The 26092-nt window shown below is 34.9% G+C and overlaps 1 long non-coding RNA gene and 1 other non-coding gene across 2 annotated transcripts; both read left to right on the forward strand.

Annotated features, from left to right (window-relative positions):
- Positions 1-1493: 1493 nt before the first annotated feature.
- Positions 1494-26092, forward strand: LOC150075324 (uncharacterized). The gene is made up of 7 exons (XR_016547931.1): positions 1494-1528; positions 9895-9938; positions 13355-13660; positions 19870-19930; positions 20959-20998; positions 23354-23591; positions 25928-26092. It is a non-coding gene; the product is annotated as an uncharacterized LOC150075324 (long non-coding RNA).
- LOC150075325 (small nucleolar RNA SNORD96 family) lies at positions 20805-20883 on the forward strand. The gene has a single exon (XR_016547939.1). It is a non-coding gene; the product is annotated as a small nucleolar RNA SNORD96 family (small nucleolar RNA).

The raw sequence follows: 26092 nt of genomic DNA on the forward strand, positions 1-26092 counted from the left end.
ACGGATATGGGTAGAATGTATTTTCAGGCTATCAATGTTTTTGGTAGGTTTTATGAGCATTTGCCACTAAGGCCATATTGCTGCGGATATATTGTCCATAGATTGCATGTGTTCTGTGGTTGATTTTCTGTTCGCTGAATGTAAAATCCGAGTTTTCGGAAGAAAAAACCATTCTACCCTTGCCAATGGACGACTAACACAGCCACGTTATGAAAAAAAAGCCCATAAAAGTCCCTCTTGTTATCGACGGGACTCAAACCCAGATCTTTTCCACCCAGTTTTTTTTTTTTTTTTTTTTTTATGAAAACCCCAAACATGAAAGGTATCAAAACCTATAGTACTTAGTACCATGCATGGGTTGAAGGAGAAGTATGGGGGGAAGGGGATGCCGGAAACTTTGCTCTAGAGACTAAACATGGGTCTGGGGAGGATTGCGATTCTACCAACTGTGCTACTCATGAGGGCCTCGATCTATGAAAATCGAGTATTAGTATTTATAGTAGTGGAAAATGATGCAAAATCCAAGGCTGCCTTGAATTTATTCAGACTACTCACTTACTGAAGGCAAACTTTCGCGCATCTGTTCTTCGATCATGCTTCATCAATTTCAATTTATGCTTCCTGATGTGCATAGACTGAGCAAGATGAAGAGTTCCACCAGGATTGAGTTTGCTCAAGCTATTCAAAGCTTTAAACACCACAATTAGATCACCTCGCAGGTACCTAATTTCCAGTTAATCAACTTACTGTTTCTTCTGTTCTACTCACCCATTTACTGAACCTTCGGAATTGTAGCGCCAAAAATGGCAGAAACTGCTGCTTTATTTCTTATATTTTGAGCAGATTTACACTTTATTTAATATATTTTTCAGTCAAAAATAGTATGTTACTCCCATCGATTTGGTTTTGATTAGTATTTTGTTATATTTGTTTTTTGCGATTTATTTATTTATTGCAATATTTAAAGATTTTTTTTTTTTTTTTTCAACACTTAGTTGTGAATTAAAATTGTGGAGCTTATCGCTGGTAACATGAATTATTAGACTGTTTTCCTGTAGTGTGTAATGTACTTTATAGCAAATTACTGTTGTGTATTCTGATATATGTTCTTTAATATGGTTCATATAATTCATAGACAGTATAATGTATTTTTTACTCCAGCAAATACGAGAAAATACAATAAAAATAATGCATTTGTTGGAAATATGCATTTATGATGTTTACATGTATATAGTACAGTATTTACATATAATCATTTTTGGAGATATCGAGCAAATGATGCTTCCCCACACTACCATTGTAGTGTCTTAAAGAGTTATCTATGGTGTATCTACACCGATATTATATAGATATTAAACTCTTACTCTTAACGTATTATGCCTTGTACATTTAGTTATTTTTAAATTTTTGGGAAACGTATATATTTCTAGAATTGAATTATGTAGGTGACGCTCCACATCAAACCTGCTCTCCTTAAAATTCCGTGCGGCGAGTTTATCGTTCTTTTGTGTTGCTGGTAGTCGTGTTGGTAAGTTCTTTATTTTTGGGTTGTCGTTATTTTGCTTTAGTGTTCAACGGTAAAATTATGTGCTTTGACGTGTGCAGTAATGAAAATCTCTAGACAATTTGATGGGTTTTTTTTTTAATTTTTTGAGCGTTATTGAAATTGCACACTGTAGGTTTTTTATTTTTCTGATCTCGTGTCGTTAATATTTTTCTCTGGCATCGTAACAGAAAATATGGGCTGGGTTCAGTTTTGTTGGTGTTGCACCCAGCTTTCGATATAGGCACGCTTTGTGTTGCCTCTTTAGGTGGCCCGGTTTAAGGCCTTGAATGGGTTGAGCACGCTGAATTTTGATGGGATTCTTTCACTTGTTCAGATTACGAACCCTTAGGTTCGTAATATGAACAAGTGGAATAAATTGAAATTGAGGAAGGACTGATGTAGAATAGATGTGCGGGAATTTGCATTTAGCCACCGGGTGGTTAAAATTGCCGGAACAAACTTCCATCTGTCGTTGTGGAAGTTGATACATTAAATAAATTTAAGCAGTAACTGGACAAATATTTAGAGGCGATTGTTTTGTAAATTTTTTTTTTTTTTTTTTTTTTGCTGATGCTGCGTAAGCTCCTACGCTTGCTTTCTTGCATCACATGCTATTACTACACAATGACCAATTGATCTGAGTATGGTCACTGATGTGGTTCCGCCGAAAATTCGTGGCTGGATGTTTCTGTTATAAAGAAACCAACCTCCGAGAGTTGTAACATTTTGAAAAGTTTACCGAAAAATGCGCACAACATTCAGACGCTTCTGCTTTGTTTAGCCACAAAGGAGATGCATATGTATCATGGTTAAATGCAGTTTATTTCCATACCTTATAATTTGCTGTTTTTAATTTCATTATCGTTAGGAAGTTAATAGTTTGAAGGCAATTTATATTCAAAAATGAAGTAATCATCTGTATTTTCCTTAAATACATAAGTGCTGCTTGTATTTGAATAATGGTTCAGGTGATGTTTTTCAATAGATCCTTCTGACGGCACTGCTCATTGCTCAGAATGTGGAATTTTGTATGCTGATGTACCATTTCAAATACTTGCCTAATTGTTTAAGACTCGGGCTATGAATCGAGCAGGGTTTGAATTTCCCGAGTTAAATTTGTCATAGATTTAGGCTGGTTTATGTTAGGCCTCGCATCTGGTGAGTATGGGCTTGGTACACCCAGGGTCCTGAGCTGGATATCATCATTCTTCTCTTTCTTGGTGATTTCCTTTTACTTCTCATCTAGTACAGCATAAGCCTCAAGTTTGTACCATATGGCTAAAATTAATGTGTTCCTGTTTCTGAATTGGTGACTAATCTATGAGTAACATCTTTGCAATGACTGGAACTTGTTTCATAATTCTTTTGCCGCTTTGTAGCATTATCAAGTACCATTTATGCTCATCACCTATTATAATTTATCTTTATTAGTGGTTATTAATCTGAACTTTTGGGTTAGGTACAGTTGTAATATCTCAATAAGGGAGAGTTGTAACACAACTCTCCCTTATCGAGACATTATCCATGCGACATGGGCCTTCCTTGCATTGCAACTTGTACGATGCTCAGAGAATTTCACGTCTGAGCGTATCGTAACATCCAAGTCTGTTTCCTCCACTACTGGCTTTAGTTCAGCTTTACCAAGTGTATAAGTTAATTTGGGGTTAATGTTCCTCACTTTACACTTTGCTGGATTAAAGCATAGCTACCTCACTCCGAACAAGCTCTGCTTTGCACTTATCATTAACTAATCTACCATCTTTACATTTGCAAATTTATACATCGTGCCCTCTAATTTTATTTATGAAAATCAAGAACACTTCTTACCTGAACCCAATCTGAAGTATAACCATTTCTCTCCACACGAGGATTTTCCCTGCTGTGATTACAATCTGTTCCACATGTTGGACTTTCCAGCTTATAAAGTAACCACTCACGTGGGACTGAGTCAAATTCTTTGCTCATATCTAAATGTTGAAATTATTCCTTAAATCCAGTGATTTTTCCCATAAACATTATTTTCCCTTTTCAAAACCATGTTGAGTATCCAGAATTATAAATGACTCTGAATTCCACCCTTGATCAATGGCTCCATGATTTTTCCTACTACTGAAGTTAGACTTGTCTTTCAGTAATTTCCCATTTCACTCTTAGAACCACCCTTATGTATTGGAGAATACATTTGCACTTCTGATCCAATGGAATCAGTCCAGAGTCTAGTGATGCCCGTGGTTCAGTGCACTTCACTTGCCCCCTTAAGATTATACGGTATATGCCATAAACTCCTTGGCGCATTATAGCCTTAGAAGCTAATGCGCCAATAAAATTCAATCAGCCAGCCATAAACTCCAGGAGCCTTACTAATTTCATGAAATTTCAGTATTATTAATTACATATTTTTCAACTTCACTCCCTTAATTTCTTTGGCATAAAGGGTTTTTCTTCTGTAAATATAGATGTAAAGTAATTGTTGAATTCATCAACATCCAATACACAAGGGTCCGATTTAGTTTGGTCTTCTCTTTGCATTTATATAAGTGAATTCCTTATCCCCACTTCTTGCCAGATGATTTCTCATCTGATCTGCCTTTGCCACCCTGACCTTTTCTGTGGCACTATTACAGATCAATTTGTAGCTGTTATAGGCTTCAGTACTTTTTATTGCTCTAACTTTTCCATGCAGTCTTTTTGCTGAAGTATCTGGTATTTATCGGGGAATTTTTACAAGTTTCTTTTACAATGAACAATTATTGGTGGATAATATGCCGTTTTCGTTCAGTAAAGGGATGTTCAGTGGATAAAATTGCAGCCATCAAACGACTTAACATCTGTATTTTTGTGGACTTAGATGACAAATTCTTTAGATATCAAAAGAAGTAACATCTAATTTGTAGTAAGGCAACAGTATTGAACCTTTTAGGTTTGTGTGGCGAAGAGTACTTAGGATGTGATTTGCTCCAAAGTTTGTTCTAGTTGCACAAGCAAAGCTTCCATCATATTAGTTTAGACTAAAATTATGAATACTTCCCAGGATGCACTTAAAATAACTGCATATTACTCTTCCATCAACATTCACCCATTCCTCTGTCGATAGATGGGTACATCCTGCTTGAAGCACTTTGTAAAATACAGACAGCAGATTGAGTGTGAAAGCTTCCAGTGCAGAATAATGAGGATGCCACATAAGCATCTGACATTTCAACAGCACTTCCTATGGTGACAATTGTTGGGATCTGTGAATGGAGGTGGACTGGTTCTGAAACTAAAAAAACCTAATGACCTAAAATAATCTTAGCTGAACACAGCTCTGCAAATATTTCTGTTTGGAATGTAGGGTGTCACAGCAAATGACTGCTCTGACTGAAGATGATTGAGATGTTGCCACCAGTATAGTGAGCAGAATTTTGCATATGAGTTATTGTGTTTCTGAAGCCATTAACCAATGGGTAATGCCAAACAAATGTGGCCTAAAGCTCTAAGGCCTACCATAGGCCACAAAGCTTTGGGGTGGTGAGTTGTACCTGGTCAGTTGTGCCTGGGTGTGTGGCAGTTATCTGTAGAACCTGCTGAACTGTAATGATATGGTATGCTGCATGGTTAGATTGTTTTTTGTGGTTTGGCCTTTTCAAAAACCGTGAAAGCAGTGGTCTAGCTGTCCTTGTCCAATACATTGTGGTACCTACCATGTTGCATTCCAAACATATTAGTAGGAAAATGCTGCATTGTGACAGGATGGTTTGAGGATGTGATCAAGTTGGGCTAGTCCAGAGCTCTGACCTCAATCCCATAGAGAACCAGTGAGATGAACTGGATTGTTGGGTGCATGTGAGGAGAGGCTGCCCTTAAAAAAACTGTAGCCATTATCAACCCATTGCAGGATGGACCCTCCTCAACAATTCCTGTTTTGAATTTCTTTAGACTGAAATAGATAATAATCTGCCCCATTGATCCAGTGCAGGTTGGCAGATCAACCATATTTAGCAGTCAGGAGTTTAGCCTGGCCTACTCAGTGTGCTACTGCACTCCCTCTCCTAACCACTCAGGCTGCTCAAAACTTGGAGCTGGTTGCTGCTTTGAAAGCAGAGTGGTGGAAAGTATTGGTCATTTACAAAAAGTGAGAGAATCTTCTGTTGTGACTAGAGGCTGTCACAGAGTTTCAGCACATTAGTTTTCCTGTGAATAAGTTATTTGTAGATATGCAAGTATTAAAGATCAATGGATGCCAATATGAGTGCATCTGTTAATGTGAGAATGGCAATGGTGTTCAAGCAATGGAAAATGAACTATGATTATGCTTGTAATGTTGCTTCATTTCTCTTATAAATATTCAAGAGACAATGATAAAAGAATAAGCAAGAGGACTTTGAAGACTACCTCTTTCCAGCATATCCCACAAATTGTCAATAGGATTTGGATCAGTTGAATGTGCTTGTTGCACTGTCATCTATAAAGTGGCCATCATAATCCCCTTCAGGATTAAAGTGTAACATTGCAGGGTGTAGTAGATCTGTTACAAAACTTGGTTACATCCTGGATGACAATTTGTTCTTGCATCAGGGAAATAGCGGGCCAATAAATCAGAGTCTTATAATGGGAGATTTCAATTTCCCAGATATTGACTGGAATTTGGGGGCTAATCACTCACACACACACTAGCAAGGCTTTTGTGGATTTTTTGGATAATTGTTTTCTACACCAGCATGTTCGGGAGGCAACTAGAGGGAGTAATATTCTTGATCTGATTATCAGTAGTGATTCTTCATGCATTAAGAATCTGCAGATAAAGGAACCACTAGGTGGCAGTGATCAGTGTGCTGAAGTGGGATTTACTCAAAGAGGTAACTACCAACAGGAGTAAAGGGAAGGGTTATTGCTTTCGTAAAGGCGACTACAATGGACTTAGACAGTATTTAAATTCTATACAGTGGGGCCAACTGATGTTACCAACAGCAAATTCAAAATGGGAAGCATTCAAAGAACCTATCTTGGAAGCTACTAGGCTTTACATACCAACTAAGAAATATTGTTCAAGGTTTAGGCCTAAATGGATGTCAGATGAACTAATGATGGCAGGGAAGAAAAATGCATGGGATACATACAAATTAACACATGACACAGAAGCCTATGAAAGATAAAACTTGATCTGTAACCAAGTTACAAAGGAGGTTAGGCAGGTGAAGGCAGATTACGAGAAATCTTTGGCAAGGGATGCAAAGAAAAACAGCAAAGAGTTCTTTACTTATGTAAACTCTAGAAGGAAGGGGATGAATCAGATTGGTCCACTTGATATGATGGGTCAACTGTTGATGATCCTGCTCAGGTAGCTAACAAATTAAATGAATACTTAAATTAAATGAATGCATCGACATTCACACATGAGGAGTTATTCAGCGAGAGGAATGCCAGAGGTATTCAACTCTGACAGTAAGCTAGAGAATCTTGTACTCCACTGAGTAAAGTGGAGGAGAAATTGTTGAAGATAAACACAAGAAAGGCACCTGGGGTGGATGGGATCTATCCAGTTGTATTAAAGGAGGCAGCAAAGGAAGTAAGCATTAGCCATAATTATGAGAGCTTCCTTGGACTCTGGAGGTACCCATGGAGTGGATATGTACAAATGTGACCCCAATTCACAAAGGATCAAAGGCTCACACAAGTAATTATAGACCTGTGAGTTAATGGAGGCACTGGTTAAAAGAAGCACTGCACATCTAGACAAGACTTCAGTTATAGCTTGGACACAGCATGGTTTTGTTAAGGGGAAGTCTTGCCTGACCAATTTGATTGGATACTATGATGCAGTCACAAAGGAACTGGATGCAGGGAATAACTTTGATATTATATACTTGGATTTCTGGAAAGCTTTTGATACTGTTGCACATGGAAGACTGCTGCACAAATTGGAGCAGTGTGGCATTGGAGGCAAATTGCTGCTATTTGGGATAAAGGGGTGGTTGAGGTGGGGGGGAGAAGACAGAGTGGTAATCAATGGACACTGCTCATTGTGGACTTTTAGTGGAAGTCCCTCAGGGTTCAGTATTGGGTCCATTATTGTTTTCTGTATCTATAAATGATATTGATGATGGTATGTCCAAGCTTAATGTCCAAGTTTGCAGACGATACGAAGGTTGGCGGGTTGTTAAGGACACTACTGACACTATGCTGCTGCAACAGGATCTGGAAAGGTTGAGCAGACGGGCTGAGAGGTGGCAAATGAAGTTTAACATTACATTTGTCAAAGTATTATATATGGGGAAACAGCAACCCCAGAGCAACGTATCAACTCAGTGGTACTACACTGACAGTGGTAGAGAATGAAAAGGACCTAGGGGTGGTTGTGCAGGCAGATATGAAGTTCTCTGAGCAGTGCAGACAGGCTGCAAGAGTAGCCCATGGTGTATTGTCAATGATATATAGGAATTTTTCTAGAAGGGATAAGGAGGTGATTATTCCCTTGTATAAGGCAATGGTTAGACCACACCTAGAGTACTGTATACAGGCCTGGAGGCCTCATTTCAAGAAGGATGAAGAGCTGCTGGAATGAGTACAGAGAAGGGCAACAAGAGTAGTGAATGGGACAAAGGGGTGCTCTTACGAAAGAAAGGCTTAAGGTTTGCAAATTGTCTGGAGACTAGGCACCAGCGATGTGATCTGATAGAGGTGTATAAAGCCTTGAATGGTTTGAGCATTTTCAGTGCTGATGGGATTCTTCCTCTTGCTCAGAATAATCACCTGACAGGGCATAAATTCAAATTGAGGAAAGACATGTTGGGAAGACTGCGGAAATTTGCCTTTAGCCAGCGGGTGGTTGGTTGGTGGAACAGACTTCCATCGCTTGTCGTGGAAGTTGATAGCCTAAATAAGTTTAAGGCTCAGCTGGACAGGTATTTTGAACGAACAGAGGGGCAAGTGGAAGTGGTTATTATTTATTTTTTATTTATTTATTTTTTGTCTGATGCTGCATAAGCTTGCTTTCTTGCATCAAATGCCTCTGCTAATGCTAATCTGTATGCAGTCCATGCCAACCATGATACCACCTAATGCTAGGTTGTCTTAACAAGGCAAGCTGGGTCTTATCTTTCTTGAGGTGGCTTACTTAGCTGATTTAATTTGCAAAATTTGCCTTTTAAAAACCACTAACACTGACAAATGTATAGAATGCAATGATTCTAAAAGTTCAGCATTCAAAATTCTGACTTGTAAGACTAATTTTACCATTCCTCATCCATCTCTACATAACTAGGATGAATATCCTGTATGTGTACCTTCGATTGGTGGCAATATCCTTTTGACATAAGTTCCCAGTACAAGATATGTGGATTGGTTGTCTGGGAGTCTTTTTGAAGTTGTATGCTTGCCATTTGTTGGAATCAAGAGCTCCCATTTGCAATTACTAGTTTTATGTCTCTTGACAAATCATGCATTGCTAATCTTGGGATCATGTTTAGTTTAGTTGGTCTTGATGCTTTCATTAACTGTACCCACTGCATCCTGCTTTGAAGGGTGGACATCAATAGTGAGTGACACTGCTATTCCAATTTAAAGTTTCATAGGATGCTTCTTTTAAATATCTGCTTTTTTTTTTGTAGTTCACCACCAAAAATGTGCTTTGTAAATCAAATTTTTTATTCTGAAAATATTGTAAGAAGCTTACACTAAAAAAAATGCAATTTTTATTACAAAATTGCATGCCCAAACCAGTGACATGTTAGTGTAATCGATGGCTATTTCCAAATTCTTGTGCCAGTTCTGTATATCCAAATCAATGAGTAATAAATCCATAGCTTGGTAGTATTTTTGAAGAGCAGCACAACAGTCAAAGCAGTTGTATATTATTGGTGAGCAAATTGCCATGGTACTAACTGCTATTTCAGTTTATCAGGATTTTAATCAGTTATGTAGTGCTATGAATTATGCTCAATCTGCATAATCTCATCACTAATATTGGAAGAATGACAATCCTGGGTAGGGCTTAAATTAGCAGTTTAATTAAAATTAAATTAAAAGTTAGCAGTTTGATTTTTGGAATAAACTTCCATCTGCTGTGGAAGTTGGTAGTTTACTCTGAGTAAATTCAAGGAAGAACTAGAAAAATTATGGAGGGAATGGAAAGACACTGGGATTTTATTTTTTTGGCTTCTATGCTGATGCTTTATAAACTGTCTTGTGCCATCATTTGCCAGTGATGACAAACACTGTTTTGAATATAATTGATGCACTTTTTTCGTCAACTGAGGCACTACGTGTATAGTGGTTAGTTTGACTTTAACTAAATTGAGCTCTCAAGTTGAGAATAACTAAATGCTTATTTTTAAAGTAAGTGCTTATAGAATACTTTTATTTTTCAGGTTCTTAACTGGTCCAGAAATGTAGCTGTTTCAAGTTTTTTATGGTAGGTTTGATTTTTCTAGTTAAGACATTGGAAAAAAAAATTAAGCTAGGGTTTGTGATATTGCTTGCAATTACCATTTTGAAAGCACATATGATGAAATAACATTTTCACCATCTTTCGTCTGAGAGTAATTGATGAATTGTTCCCAACGTGTTCTGATGTGCTTTTTCTAACAAATTATTGGTAAAAACAATGGATTTGTTTTAGTAGTCTTAATTTAATCCTTGATCAAGATATGCAAAGCTTTTATAGTCTACCTTTTTGACTAGTATGTTTTGATTTACATTTAAGAATTTAATTGCAGGTAATTGATTGTTGGGCACAAACTTTCGCCTTGTGCTGTGAAGTGGATAGTTAATAAATCTGAGGAACTAGGCAAATTACTAGAGGAGTTGGACATGGGGTTTGGATTTTTTTACAGGAGTTTGTAGTAACTAAGGTGATCCTTTTGCATAAAGCATGAGACTACATGTGTCGTGTGCAATGGCACTAAAACATGGCCACTGCCAAAGTAGATAATTTGCATCATTTTAATTAGCTTATTGTGAATACCTTTGTTTCTATGGTATTGCACTACTTGAATAAGTATCTTTTCACTATGGAGAAGGCTAGCTTTTTCTTGGCAAATATCACCAACACTGAATCTCGTGCTTTATGCAAAATCACCTTAGCTTATGCTATTACACACCATCAACTAGAGCAACTGGATTGTCACAATTGCAACACCATCTATTAGTAGTATCTGTTGAGAATAAGTAACATTATGAGATTCAATTAAAACAATGCCAGTTATCTACTTTGGCAGTTAACTACAAACAATGGTGCAATGGCACTAACCCATTTACACCAGAGAAGTTTGTATTGTAGACTTTGCTCTTGACTTAATTTTGCTCATTTCAGAAGGCCTTCTGGAAAGAAGGTGCTACTCAACAGTGGCATTATGCTGGCAATTGCAGTTTTCTTGGTTCTTTCAGCCACTTTGCTTCCAGCATGAAAGTATCAGAATCAAGGGCAACTTTTACATCCATTTGCTTACAGTCAAATACTGTAAGTGTACAAGAGAAGTGGTGGGTTTGTCTACTTAGTGAGAGGGTGTTTTTAATTGTGCTGTGCAAATTGAATTTGATTGCATTATAAGTAATTCAGGTTTTGAATGTTTTAGTAACTGACTATTATTGAAAACGACTGATTAATTGAAGTGATCATATTTGAAATTTTTTTTCTTTTTTTTAAAGACAAGTAATTGACAATTTTACCTGCTAGCAAAGAAATTCAAACAGCATTTTTATTACTTCAACAACTTCTATGCAATAAACATTTTACAAAATAGCATTTTTAATGGAACAGGTTTTTTGTTAGTCCAAATGTTATTAATACTAACCTCAGTTTTATAATGTCTATCACACTCCAAACATAAATTTTAAAAATTTAGTGGGCATTTTAAATTGCATTATAATACTTCAAAAAATTCTTTTTCTTAATAGGTGGGTTTTTTTAAAAAATTCAAAATTTTGTAAATGCTGCACTTTCTAGCCAATAGAAATATATGGCAGTGAAATCTCTTGTAACAAGTGGTATTACACTGGTAGGTAGGCCCTGGATTTTGACATTTTTTGAAAAAATGTATTCAATTTATTGACCTGTACAACTTATAAACCAAGTGATCTACCAGATTTAAGTTTGGTCGCACTAATTTCATGAAACGGGCATTACTCCACCTGACCTTTTTTGCGCAATATTTCCCTGATGCTTGTATATGTAATGAATATTATGAAGTTTCACAAAGGATAAAGTGGAATATAGATCAGTGATTTGGTTGCTCTTTCCATATGAGAATGTGAAATTTTTCACATTAGAATTCATGTGAACATTTTAACATTAAACCATAACTACATAGCTGAGTTGTTAAGCTTTTGAATGGTGGAAAACACAATTATGATGGAAAAAGTTTCACTAGATGAGGGGCTAGACAATGGGGTAATGTGGCTAAATACACTAAGAAGGTACAAAAAAGTAGCTAGTGAGTCACAAGGATTAATTTTTCTGTAGGGCCATTAGTTTATTAATTATGCCTTGTTTATAATTAAACTGTAGATGCACTTGTTACACTGGACTGCATTATTCCAGCACAACAAATTTATGTATGTTTGAGAAAACACTCAATTTTTCTGTGAAGCAAATTAAAGCTCTGCCTATTATCAGCAAAGTGTGTTATATTTAATCCAGGCATTATATAGAATACCTAGAACAGGACAAGTATGAAATCAGTTTTGTGTGACAAGTTAAAGCCAGTAATGTCTGAAAAAGTGGACAAAAGTGTGCCTTCACATTAGTGAAGGACAGTCATTAAGTGATGTTTTACTACACCCTGGTTTAAATGAAACTTCATTCTCAGAGTGAGTAAAATTGCAGAGTGAACCTGATCACTCATTTAAAGCAAGTGATTCCTGAACATGTTTTGTGCAAGTGATAAACAGGCTGTTTGTGCCAAAAAAATTAAGATTAATTACAGGAGAAAAGATACAATTTCTAGATTGAAGTGATAATTGCTTGTGTACTGGAAAGTGGTAAAGATAATTTGTTTCATTTAAATGTGCTATGTGCAATTATTTATTTTTTTAAATGTGTGTATTCAACTTTTTCCAGTAAGTAAACTACTAAATCTGTAGTTTAGGATCAGAGAATACAGTATACATTCTCTGTATCTTTACAACGTACCGAGTAATGGGTTTTTACTTGGAGGAATATTATAACTGAATAAGTTATGAATCAAATGTCCTGTCCTGCCATCACTTCCTGGTGAATCCACTTTTGTAGTCAAATTTTTTTATCAGCATCTGTTACAACTTGTAATATTACTGAGTAATACTTTTAATAATTAAAATATAAATATTCCCAGAATTGGGTGGACACTTAATTTGAAAATATTTATCAATGATAGATGGCTATGTTCTCCCCAGAAAATTTTGCCAGCAGGGTGGCATGAAGTAGCCGGGTGGGAAGTAATACTTGGCAGTATTATAAAATTCTGTTATTTATAAAGCAATCTAGAGTAAAAATAAGTTGCATTATATGCTCCTATTGCATAGTATATCTGAATTAAAATTGATTATTTGTAAATAATTTGAGTAAATATCAAATTAATATTGTCAAATTACAGTAGTCTACTAATCTTCTAAGCTGTTCCTCCAATATAGATATTTGCCAAGTAGTCCTTACCAGTTACTTTGCAAGTGTAATTTGACAATCATCCAGTGTGAAACAAGGGCAGTGTTGAGAAGGAATGTCCAGTGACTGGTGAAAAAATTTAAAAGTACATTTATATCTTATGAATTTTTATTTTAATGTATAAAATGGAATTTTTATGCACTGCAATAAAATTTAAGTATTTTTTTTTTTTTAAATTTATTTTACAGGTTTGGAAATCACTTAAAAGGTCACTCACTCAAGTGTACAACAGAAACCTGTTACATCCAAAGTGGTAGTATTTCAGTGAAGTTTAAAAGTATTTTGTAATGCTTTCCCTATTGGAAGGAAATTTGGGCTACCAGCAAACAATGGGTCTACAAAATGTTTTCAGTGGAAGATTTTTTCCCATCTATGTGAAGCCACTGAAGGAAAGTAAATTTATTGTGCCAATATTCATCCTGCCTGTGTTGGGTCATTCTTCAGGAATGAAATGCAAAAGAAAAATTTGGAGTCTTAAACCTTGAATATGAAAAGTAAGCATTTTTGAAAAGTTGCTGTAAGGTAGAACCACAATTTGATTTTTTTTTTTTTTTTTTTTTTTTGTGAAAGCTTGCTATACATGGAAGAGGGGCCCACCCTTTAGAAAACTTGTCAATCCTACAGTAATTGCTGTACACAGCAGTTGCATCAGGAAGCTAGTGTGAAACTCAATTTTTTGAATTAGAAATTTGAAAATGCAGTCTTCATACATGAACTTAGAAACATGTAATTGTGGTAAGGCAATTAATTGTATATGGCTCATTTGTTGTAATAGAAATTCAAATGTTGCCCACCGATATTTTAATTTTTTTCCTAATGTTTAATGAAAATAAGAAATTGGGTAGTCTGCATTCCTGAGTATTGCATTGACTCCTCACATTGTTTCTAACATGGCCTGTTTGTTCTCTGCCTAATTTTCCAGTTTGGTGTATTTTTCTTATCAGAAACTTCATTTGTTTCCTGTGGAGTGACCCAAGCATTTTCAACTAGAGATCCTATCTACATACCATTACTTCTCATCTATGTCTAGATGCCCTATGAGCTCTTGTATATATCTGGCTAATTTACCCACACTTATAAAGAATTTTTCTTTATAAAAATTTCCTTCATGTTTCTATATCAATTTGACCTATCTGTATTTTTCAGTGGCCTGACCCTCATGTTTCAATTCAGCTATGGTTATTATATCTGGTTCACTTAATCCTTATCTTTTTTGTTTTCTTTCACATAAATTTCTCTGGTTTTGTATTCACGTAACCTAATTTCCCCTAAAATACTGCTTGCAGTATTACTTATTCTTACAGCACTTTGCTCATTGCTTACATTTTCATTATCCCTTGCTGCACTCTTTCTTTGTGGCATATATACTTCCATTTAATTCTAGGTTCTTTGGGCAGCTTATCAGCTGTCTGTAGAATTGCCATCTTTCCCCCCCCTCACAATCGGATGACATTAGGAATTTTTATGGGTTTTTTCACATGGGTGAGTTGAGTTGTCTCAGGTCATGGAGCATGGTTCTTCCCCCACCCCCCAGGAACTTGTATTTTTTGTCCAGTAAAATCAACCACAGAATGCATGCAATTTACGGTAGTATACACTGAGGAATATGGCCTTAGTTGCTGATGCTCCCAAAATACTACTACTTACCACCTGAATTTTGAAGATTTGGTTTCTACTATTGACTTCTGCTTTCTCAGAACTACTTAATCATCTTTGACTCAATTGTTCAGCAAGTTGGCATTAGCATACCATATCCTCACAGGGGCCAGTGAGAAAATGTTGGCAACTTACTGGTTGGGGATTAGTAGTTGTATTCTGTGTTTTGGGCTAATTTATTGTTTGCTTTATTAGCTGTAACTGCCTTTGAGAGGCTCCAATACTCTTTGTTTAGCCCATTGGCTAGTTGCATGCAGTGGAACATGGTCACTGCTGAGTTTCATATTTTCAGTTTTGTTTTGTTACATTAAAATGGATCTTTTGCAATCATGCAAATATCATTACAAATAACTAATTTTTGTGCAGTAAATAAATTGTCACACATGGGTTTTCTTGCTGAATTTTTCACAAGGTTTGCATTTTTTTATTTATATTCTGGCTGTCTGGGAAAAAGATGCTGAGTGGCTGCCAAATGTCACAGGATTCTTAAAAGAATAGATGAATAAATTATTTATTAAAGTAGTTTTTTTAAACTTCCTAGTGTATAATAAAGATAGTGGTGATAAAACAGTAATTAAAAATTTTTATTAAATTAATTAAACCTTTGGCTTAAGTATTTTTATCTCTAGGTAAAAGATCACGCACTAGCAACATAGGCGCAACTTATTCTGTTCTCATAACTTACAGTTAAATTTTGTCCCCTGTTAGCTGATACCATGCAAAATATTCTAGCCAGGTGGGTAAAGTGCCTGCCTCGGGCTTGGATCAAAGTACTGCAAAAACCTTGGGAGGTGCATTACAACTACCCAAAAAAAAAAAAAAAAATAAATAATTTTTAAATGTTTATTGCTAGGTCAATCTAGATTTTAAGTATGTTGTGAGCTGCTATAATCAAACTAGCCCCACACATTCAGGTTTTCCTTATAGGTGCCCTCAAGCAGGCTGCCTGTCTTTTAGGCATGATGTTCATTAGATATAGCATTGTGGCCTTTGGCCCAGTGTGTTATCCTGTAATATTACATGAATGGACATCCTAAACTAACCGACATTATGATGCAGTTAATTCCAGGGCAAAAAGCTGAGCTGTGTAGTCACTATCTTTCTTGGGCATGGCCTTTTCTGCCCATGTGGAATTCTATATGAAGTTGGGGGATTATTTCATATAGAATTTTCCAACTTCATATAGAATTCCACAACCCATGTTTGTGTTGGTAGGAAAGGTAGGAAATTACTATAAATCGTTGTAATCTCATGTCCTGGTTTATAGTAACCCTTAAATTGCAATAAAGATCATAATCATTTTCAATATAATAAAAAATAGTATTTTCACATACTCAAATTTAATGGTTTAGGCATTAACGTGAATTTGAAACTTTGCATATTGGCATGTAGGTTTTCTGAATGCTTAGATTGTCACATCAGTCACAAATTAGATTGTCACAAATTCTTGCAGTATTTTACATTTTTATTGTTTGCAAAAGACTAGATGCAGATAATCTTCAAATCAATAATATAAGAAATACTATTACCTCAATAGTTATGAAGTGGAAGTCTTGTATGTGACAGATAAAGAGCTTTTTGTCTTTCTGCATGTGCTGCAGTAGATTAACATCTTTTACACAACACATGGATACATTATTTGCTTCTTTTGGGTTTATCCTCTTGACATCTGGAAGAACTAGTGGTAGATAATGATCTTAGATCACTGAACCATATGTGCTTTTGTATCTAAGCTTGCCAATGGTATTTTACCTGTCTTATATTTTTTTGGCATTAGCCAAAAAAATATAAGACAGGTAATTAGACAGGTAATAAAGCATTAGCCACCAAATGGCTGAATAATTGAATTTATTTTTAAAAGCAGTTATTAGCTAAATTTATTATAAAAACGTTTTTATAAAAGTGCCTGATTGTATTGTACTTAATTTAAAATATAACATTGTAATTTAAATATTTTTACCAAAACAAAGGTTCTGATGTATGGCTTCTGCTGGCAAGGTGCATAAACTTAAAACTACCTTGATTGCATATTTGGTTAGTTGTCTTAACCCTGATTTTGTGAAAACTAATTTTTAATTAAAACATGTTTTTTTGTTCTTTTTTAGTATTAAAAATAGAATGCAATAATAAGTTAAATTATGGTGTACCAGTTATGATAATATAACTGGTACACCATAATTTAACTTGTAATGGTTTTAGCTTTTCATCTGTGAAGTTCACTTAATGTATAGTTTTTGTAGTCTCAAATTAATCCATTTAAAATTATTCTGTGGTTTCTACTTTTGTACTGTAAAACTGATTTAGATTGTTTGCTGAAATAACTTTTTTTTTTTGAGAAGTATGAATACTTATCAACCAGCCATTTTATCATTTGGATAAAATGCACAATTTCCCAGTGTCCTATATTAGCAAGTAAATGAAATTACTACAGTATTTTTTTTCCATAAGGCTTTACAAAATGCTTGCTTGCCAATGATGTAATATTCTTGCATGCCTTCCTTCTGATTTTACTGATTGATATATGTACTGTCTGAGGCAAGTGCAAGCTCTTATTTAATTTTAGTTTATATTAATATTAAATTATAAAGAAGTGTTTTCTGTATGTGAAATTGAAATCAAAGGAAATTCAAGGCAAGTGCAGCTTTTTATATTAATACTTTTTACTGTTAATGCTAACTCTTTTAGAGATTTAAGCTAGTTTTAAGTTTCCATAATAGAGCATTCCTTTGGGCTCAAGAAATGGATCAGTAATTTTTCCAGAGATTGTATACCCTGTATTGTAGCTAAAGTGAGACTGAATGCAGTGACAGAAACAAGATAAAAGAAACAAGAATGCAGTGGTGCAGAGTGAAAATGTGTACATAAGACAGGACAACCATTTCACTGTCCACTTTCACATAACTGAAAGTGGACAGTGAAAGAAACTTGTTGGTATATATATCCACTTAGTTTGAGAGTGCCCAGAGAGTGTACTGTGAAAACTATTGAGGTTATTTATGAGTGCATCAATGGACTAGATTCCTTTTGGTTTGGAGAAGTGCCAATTTATCTTCAATACACAAGCAGTAACAAGAGGAGTTAGTAACCAAGACTTCTGGTCTTGGTGATAATGCCATTCTGAAGGTCAACATTTTTTTAAGGGACTAACCTAAAATTGTTTTACTATCATGAACTGTATATAGGGAACAATTTTGACAGTTTATATTTGGATTTTAGCAAGGCAAAATTCCTCCTCCCACATGAGAGCTTACTGTATAAGCTGGTTGTGTTGGGATTGCTGCACAGATTCTAAGATGGATTTCAGAGTGAATGTTTGAGGTGTGGTACCCCAAGGGTCAATTTTTGAACTTCTGTTTTTGATTTTCATAACTACATTGAAAGGCATTAATGTTAATTTTCAGATGTAAAATGGGTTAAGACATGATTATATATTGTTAAAGACTCAAGAATCTGAAAAACTGAGTGCCAAGTAGCAAATTTCAGTCTTAGTCTGCAAAAACTTGGGGAATAGCAACTCCAAAACAAACTTTTACTACTACTCATTGTTGAATTGAAACAGTGAATGAAGAAAGGGATCTGATAGGGCAGATATGAAGTTTTGTGAGCAGTAAAAACAGGCAGCTAGGGAAAACTGTCCTATTGTTCATTTACTGAACAATATCTTGTATAGATAGGGAGGTCATCTCCCAGCATTTGCTTTACTGTGCCCATTATGGAGTTCATCTGAAAAATGGATTGAGCTTCTTGAAAGAGAGCTTGCATGGTGAGATTTGGCCTACTAGGTAAGACTGGGCACCTTTTGGGGGGAAGTTTGGAAAAACAAATGAAGGTGGAACTTTTGCCCATAAAGAATTCCAGAAGTAGGGGCCATAAATTCAAATTGTAGGGGAAGAGGTTTAGACTAGTTTGTAGGTGTCCTTAATCAACTAACAAGTTGATTAAGAACAAGTTGTCTCCACATGTGTGAAATTTTTAAAACTGGTTGACTGAATACTTCCTACATAAGGGAAAGTGCATAATTTTCTTACCTACTTTTTTGGCTGGTGCAGCAAAAGACTAACATCTGGACAATATTTTTCTTTACTATGTGAAAACAAATTTTTCTAAAATGGTTAGGGTATGACTACTTTTTTAATAACTTAGAGAATCTAGAACTAGTTGGAGAATTAAAGTAATGTAAAGTTAAACACCTGAATTTGAAACTGGTGGGTGACCCCACTGAATTACTCTGAAAATTTGTCTGATTTGTAGTATAATCTTCATTTAGAAGGCAAATTTTTTTTTTTAATGTTAGTCTTATGTGTTTGACAAACCACAAATTTAAGATTCTCTTTGTGAGGTATAATGTTATGGATTGTAAGCTTGTGCAGCTGATGATTATCCTTGCATTATTTTTGCAGTGTAACTTGATAACTTTGATTACTGATATCAAAGAGGACTTCATATCAGCAAAGGATATTAATTTGCTCTACATCTTTTGTATATATTATAATGAACTGCAGTTATTAACTAAGGATTTTAGTTGAACAATTCTTGCTCAACTAACTTTGAAGTAAAATGAATGAGAATAAACATCTAGTATTTTCACTGGGAAGAAATGTTTTGTGATAGCACAATATTTCTTATGGAATGCTTTTCAGAACATTAGGTAGGCTCAGTTAGTATTTAGATCTGACACCCAGCTATTGGTTTTCAGTGTTTGTTTTGTGTAGGGTATGATTTGGTTTCTGCTGAGATTGAACATAGTTGTATGGTCTGTACTCAATTGAATTTCCCATATTCTGAATATGGGATAAATTTGTAAAAATGCTATAATTCTGGACTGCCCAGCTGTTCTTAAATCATTTTTTTTTCATTGTCTGTGCACTTTTTTTTTTGTTAATTCATGTCATTCTAAAATGAATATGATGATGATCTTTTTTAATATTTAATGCTGAGACAATAATGCTGTCACAGCACTGGGTTCTGATGTATTTATTGTATGAAGCTGTAATAAAAAATGTTAATTGTTTTGAAAACCTAATTTAACTTTTTTTTTTCTAATTAGTTCAAGAAAAGTTGCATGTCATTGTTCAACTATGGGTGCTTGTGAACAAATAGTACAATAGGTAAGTTTTTTTTTTTTTTTTTTTTTTTTTATTCTGGTTTCTGTTCCTTTTTTAAAAAATGTTCTGTTGTCTCTAAATTTAACCAAGCCATTTGATTGATGGCTTGGTTAGATTTAGGGTGATGGTATTGTTACCTGAGAATGAACTGAAGGTTATTGCCAGTCTATTTAAGAAGTGGGGTTAGTGAAATAGGAAAAAGGGATGAATATGGATTTCTGTTACAGATGGACTGAAATTAGAAGAGTAAATCTGTATTTGTAATTGCCTTTGGAATGCTTGTGATCAATTGATCTTATTAATGCTTATTATTGATCAGCTAATTGATCTAAAAATAGAAACGTACTATAATTTGTTCATTCTTGTGGGAGTTTTAATAAGATTATTTCCTAGTTCATGAATTATTTGTTGACAATTTTTCAGTTCTTTGTGCTACTTACACTAAGATGACAAGACTGGCTTGAACTTTACTACTAAGCAAATCAGTTTTCTGTCCAGCAACCAATGGTCACTGATAGCTGTTTTCCCTGCACTCATATCTAGTCCAGATTGCCCTTGATTTTTCCATGTGGTGTGGAATTAGTGATCATACAGAGCAGTGAAAGTTAATTTCAGCGATGCTATTGCTGCATGTTTATAATTATCTTTGGAGTTAATACACCTGACCCAGAAGTTGCTTAACTGGTATATCACAGCTTTGTTATTTCTATAACAAATACAATGTTTATTTCTTAGTAAGAAATTAGTGCCTGCAGCTTAAAACTCATGCTATTTTGTTGTGATATGTTTCAATTTTAGTGTTTGTTGCTTAGAATTTCATTTATTTTTTTTTAAATATGAACAATGAAAAGGTATCTTAATATAGGAGCTAACTAGTGTACATATGATGATTTTTTTAATTTATACCATCTTTCGGGACTGAAGGTAATGATGTTTCCACATCACTTCTGATGTACTTTTTTATTTTGTATTAAGCATTTATTACTTGTATTTAATCTTTGCCTGAATTCTGTTTTTTTTTTTTTTTACAGTTGCTTTGGAACGAGATTTGGAAATTCTTGGCAGCTAGTGGTGAGTTGTGTTTTTTTTTTTTTTGTTAAATGGACTGAATGAGTCAATTTTTGACAATTACCATATTCTGGTATATGGTCTAAAAATTTTACCATTTAGCAACATACTTGCAAGTTGATCCTTCCCTTTTTTGTTAAAAAAAAAAATTCAACCATAAATTTCATGCTGACATTTTATTTTTCTATACAGTCAACTATAAATATTTAAGGGCAAAGGCCTCATGCTACGAGGTACAATGACTAACATGTAGGTTAGTGCAAAAGCATTTTAACATGGCTATCTACCTAAGTAGTCTAATTAAATTGACATTGTTTTGGTTATTTCATTGTGAATGCCTTCACAATGAGTTGCCTTCCCCCCCCCCAACTTTTGAGGTGCAATTGGTTTAGGACTACTTGATTGGCAATTACAGCAATTCTGAAGTGGCATATTGCATTTTTCCACTTCAGAGAAATTATACAAGAGAAGACGCAGAACATGTCTGTCAGTATAATCAAACATAGCTGGTGGCTGCTTACCCCTCAAGGTACAAGATATTAAGCTCCTTAAGTTTTGCAATTGCATGAATTTAACTTAAATCATAATGGCATTTGTCTTGTGAAGTGTTGCTTGAAGATTGTAGGACATTAAATTTCAGCCATTGTTGAGCTGGAAGACTGAAATAAACTCGGCTGCTAATTTCAATGACTACAGACCAACAGTTCACCTCACCTTTGTGGGCTTCAGAAGTATAGTTAGGTGTCTCAGCATGGCAAGTTGCTTACTATAGCTTTATAGTTTTGTCTTGTTAAACTGAATATTTTTTTTTTATATTTCTGGCTTATTTAAAATTTTTTTTTTTAGTAATTTTTTTATATATTTTTTTATATTTCTGGCTTATTTAAAATTAATTTTCCTTTTGAAAGAATTGTGTTCAATCTTATATGTGCAGTTACATCAAACATTGCCAAATTTAAAAAAAACTGACAAGGTATCAGTACCAGAGAGTCTGTATTTGATTGTGATATGGAAGGATCACTTTAATATGTGACTGCTTCAATGTGGGAGGATTTCTGGAAGTCATTTTCTTTGAAACAATTTTTGCATTGTTAATCTGAAATTGAATTCAGATTTCTTTACACTATGGATGGTGAAAACAAAAGTAGAAATTTTCCTGTACAAATTTTTTTTAAAAATTGTTTGCTTCCTATTTAAAGTATATTATTAAATTTTTTGTATTTCTGTATTCCATTGTGTACTGAAAAAATTGTCATGTCTCAGTTAAGTTATGCAATTCACAGGTTGGGAAACTGTCCAGTATATTGTATGATGGAGGGTTTAGAATAAGTGATCTTAATCTGTGAATAACCTAGATATTAGCTAATTCTGCTGCTTTGCAGTGAGCATTTCATGTTTGACGCACCTTGCATGGAAATTCAAAGCTATGTGAACTGACATCTAGCCATGTCTTTCTCACTAACAATTTTTTGCACAAATTTATGTAAGGTATACATTCTTACTACCCCTATTTTAAAAAAAAAAAAAAAATGCTAAAGCACTTTTGGAAGTTAAATGAAGTTTTGGCAAAAATTTTCATTGATTGAAGTTTATGTATGTATTCACTTTTGGATAAAAGTCTGAAAATGGAGTAAATATTGACAAATTATAGCTTTTATGGAACCCATCCCTAATTTTTATAAAATGCTGTTTCTACTATGTATTTGTTTTAGCAAGGTGAATGTTTCTGAAAGCAAGCAGGGCTGAAAATGCTAATCCCATAGACCAGGGGTGGCCATAGAGTATCGTGATCTACCAGTTGATTGCGGATTTAATTTCAGTCGATCACGATGAATTTTAAATATACAGTCATCCCTTGATTTGTGCAGTGTAACTTTTGAGATGGTAGATTGTGGCACATTTTGAAGGAAAACAGTAGATCACATTAAGTAGGCCACTCCTGCCATAGACAATCCATAATTGCTGCACATACAACTGCAGTTTGTTTCTAGTGTACACCCATACCTAATATAAATGCTTGGCTTTAATGAGGCCATTATAGTAAAAATATTGCTGTACTATAAAGTGTAGTGTCAAAAGTATTAAGTTATGAAAACTTGTTAAATCATACAAGAGTTATTTTTGATCAGAGGCTACCTGAGTTTTTAAGTTTGAACCTAGACAGACTTATCTGTGAAATCTTAAGCCTTGTTTTAGTGTGAATCTGTAAGGTGAAAGTCTGTGATGAGGTTTTTGCGTGTCATCTGATCTCTGAAGAAAACAGGCTGGAAAACTGAGGCTGCATAAATTTTGAATTTCTAAAACTTCTTTCAGGTTTTTCAGTAGCTGTTAAAAATTTTTTCCAAATTCTATTTACAGCATAATTGGTGAGGACCACAATCTCAGGATATTTCAGCATTCCATCATTAGCTCCTTGTGGTGCAAGACTGAGCAGCTGATACCAGATTTTATGCCTTCTTAGAAAATAAACTGCCCCAATTCAGGGGCAGACTGGGACTGCCCCAAGTCAGGCTGTGGTGTACTCATTAGAGAATGTCTTAGTTCAAAGGTGTGCCACTAATGAAAAGATGCAATTTCTACATGTCCATGTTTAATGGTATGTGATACTTGAATGACAGCTTTAAGAATATTAGAAATTAATTTAAAATGATATTAAGGTTAAGCTTGAAATTTTTAATGCATTTTGCATTAGTCAAGGATTATAAATAGGGTTAAAAGTTAGCATATTTCCACCCAGTCACACTTGATCTTGTATACAGCTAAAGGAATACATATAAAATTGGAAGTTCATTTGTTTTTCAATTAAAATTCTTTGGTGAGTGATTAAGAGTGTTGGTGAGTAAGTAACCTTGAAGCAGAGTTGCAGGACTGCAATTTTTACTATTACATTTGGCCCCTGTATTTAGCTACCATCTGTAGCTCTGCATCAATTTTTTTTTTTTTTTTTTTTTTTCTCTGTTCAATAGAATTCAGCTAGGTCAGGAAGTAACTTTTGGGGGTTGCCTGTATATATGTAAAAAAAATTGCTGCCAGAGTGAGTGAAGGGATGCTTGCTTCCACAGTAATGAAAAGAATGGTCATTAAGGGGAATCTTTTGATTTAGTTGAGAATAAAACTTATCAGAGAGACCTAACTTTTATACTTAACTCAACTTATCATTTCTAAACATGACATGGAAAGCCATGATTTTTATCACTGATTACACTGATTTTATCCATACTATTTTAATTCTTGCCAATCTCACTTTAATTGTATTTACTATTTATCATTACTACAAATACTATAGAAAATAATCTTGGTGGGAAAATTCCATTTTTTAAAGATATTCATTAAGTTTCCTCCATTCTGTCCAATCAAATTGGAATCTAATGTCCGAACATAAATAAATAAAAATAATGACTGATTTTATTTTTAAAACAGAATATGAATAAATGCAGTTATTCTGCAAAAGTACACGTGCCTTGAGTGACCGGTGTTCAAGCCTGTGACTGAATATGGTGCTGTCTCTTGTATTCTGTCTATCTTGTGAACTCCTGACTGTTTGGTCGTCCCGGAGTATAAACGGAAAATTAATTTAATTAATTTGTAGGCACTGTTCAATTGGAGAGAATGTGAACATGCTTGCTACTTTTTGGAACCAGTAATCCATTTAAAGAATTTTATTCCTTCAGAGTTCTGATCTGATGCTCTGCTGCTATTGGCACATTTTTTCCCCTCTGCACCTTTTTTCCACAATCTAGTTGTATAGAAGTTGATGTTAATGCATGTACAGTTTTATTTGTAAACTCCTCTTGATCTGTGTTAATGTTAAGGCCACATTATGTCAAGGATCTGGGTATGTTCTTACCATGTGTATGCCATATCCAAAACTTTCATTACTTCATACAGCATGGCCCACCCACCTTTTCTTATTATTGAATACGCTGCTTCATTCACAAATATGTGTGGTCTCAATGATTTCCACTTGCAGTCTGCCAAACCCCATGTACTTTTTCTGACAGAATCCAGGTGGGCAGGAGCAGCAGTGCATAAGCACACCCCTTGATAGACTGGGGTTCAAGCCCATGACCACCAAGTACTGAGGATGCAGAAAGCTCAAGGAATGACCACTGCAAATTCCTGGAGCAAGTTGGAGCCTTAGTTGCTAATGCTCCTAAAAACCAAAAAACAAATCGCAAACAAATTTCAAATTGCTCATCTGTTGCCAAAATTATTCACTGTAAGATTCCTTTTGCCTCAAAGGTGGTACTTATGCATATGTCCATTCCAATATTCCCTGTGAGAGACTTGGTAATTTGGAATTTTCTTTGGCTTAAAATCTATCTCATTGTGTCAAATTCATCTGTCTACCATTCTCCCAAATCTATTTTTTGGGTTTGGCTTTGTTTCCAGCTGGCTTTGTTTTCTAGTCACACCGACCCAGCTGGTAGCAATGCTGAGGCTTTTGCAATTACTAATGAATACCATACAGCCAACACCCTTGATCTTTTTCTCACAAACAACCCTTCTAAGTACAGTCAAAGTGAGAGGTCCTTTAGGCACTTCAGATCACAACTTGGTGATTGTCTCTTCTCCAATGTGGAGCCTTTATCTTCTCATGGCTATTCCAAACCCTGTATTGGTATTGTTTGGTGTTACAAGAGTGCAAAGTGGGATGACCTGCAAGATTTTTCTTTTTCTTGGTCTGATTACTGTTTGAAAACTTCTGATGTCAGTTTGCTTAGATGTTAGTGAAATTATTGTTGCAGGAATGGAATCCTCTATCCCACACTCCACTTTAAAATTTCATCTTGTCTCACATAAGCAGATTGTGATGCCAAGTACTCTTTTCATGACATTCCTGGGTAGCTTTGTTTTTGTAATGCATTACACCACTGAAACATCCCACTACAAAGGATCATTGTAATTTAACATTTTGTTGTTCTTTTCCAGATTGAATTTCCAGAGACATTTTACAAACAAGATGGTCAGGAATATTGGTGGCAGTGATCATTCTCTGTGGCCTTTATGAGATGATGCAACTAGTATCAGAAAGTGTAGAAAGAATGAAGTAGCTAAACACAACCATAACCCCTCATTGTAATTTTGTGTATATAT

This window comes from Mastigoproctus giganteus, chromosome 14, assembly GCF_048544385.1.
Source record: "Mastigoproctus giganteus isolate SK-2022 chromosome 14, ASM4854438v1, whole genome shotgun sequence".
Classification (NCBI taxonomy): domain Eukaryota; kingdom Metazoa; phylum Arthropoda; class Arachnida; order Uropygi; family Thelyphonidae; genus Mastigoproctus; species Mastigoproctus giganteus.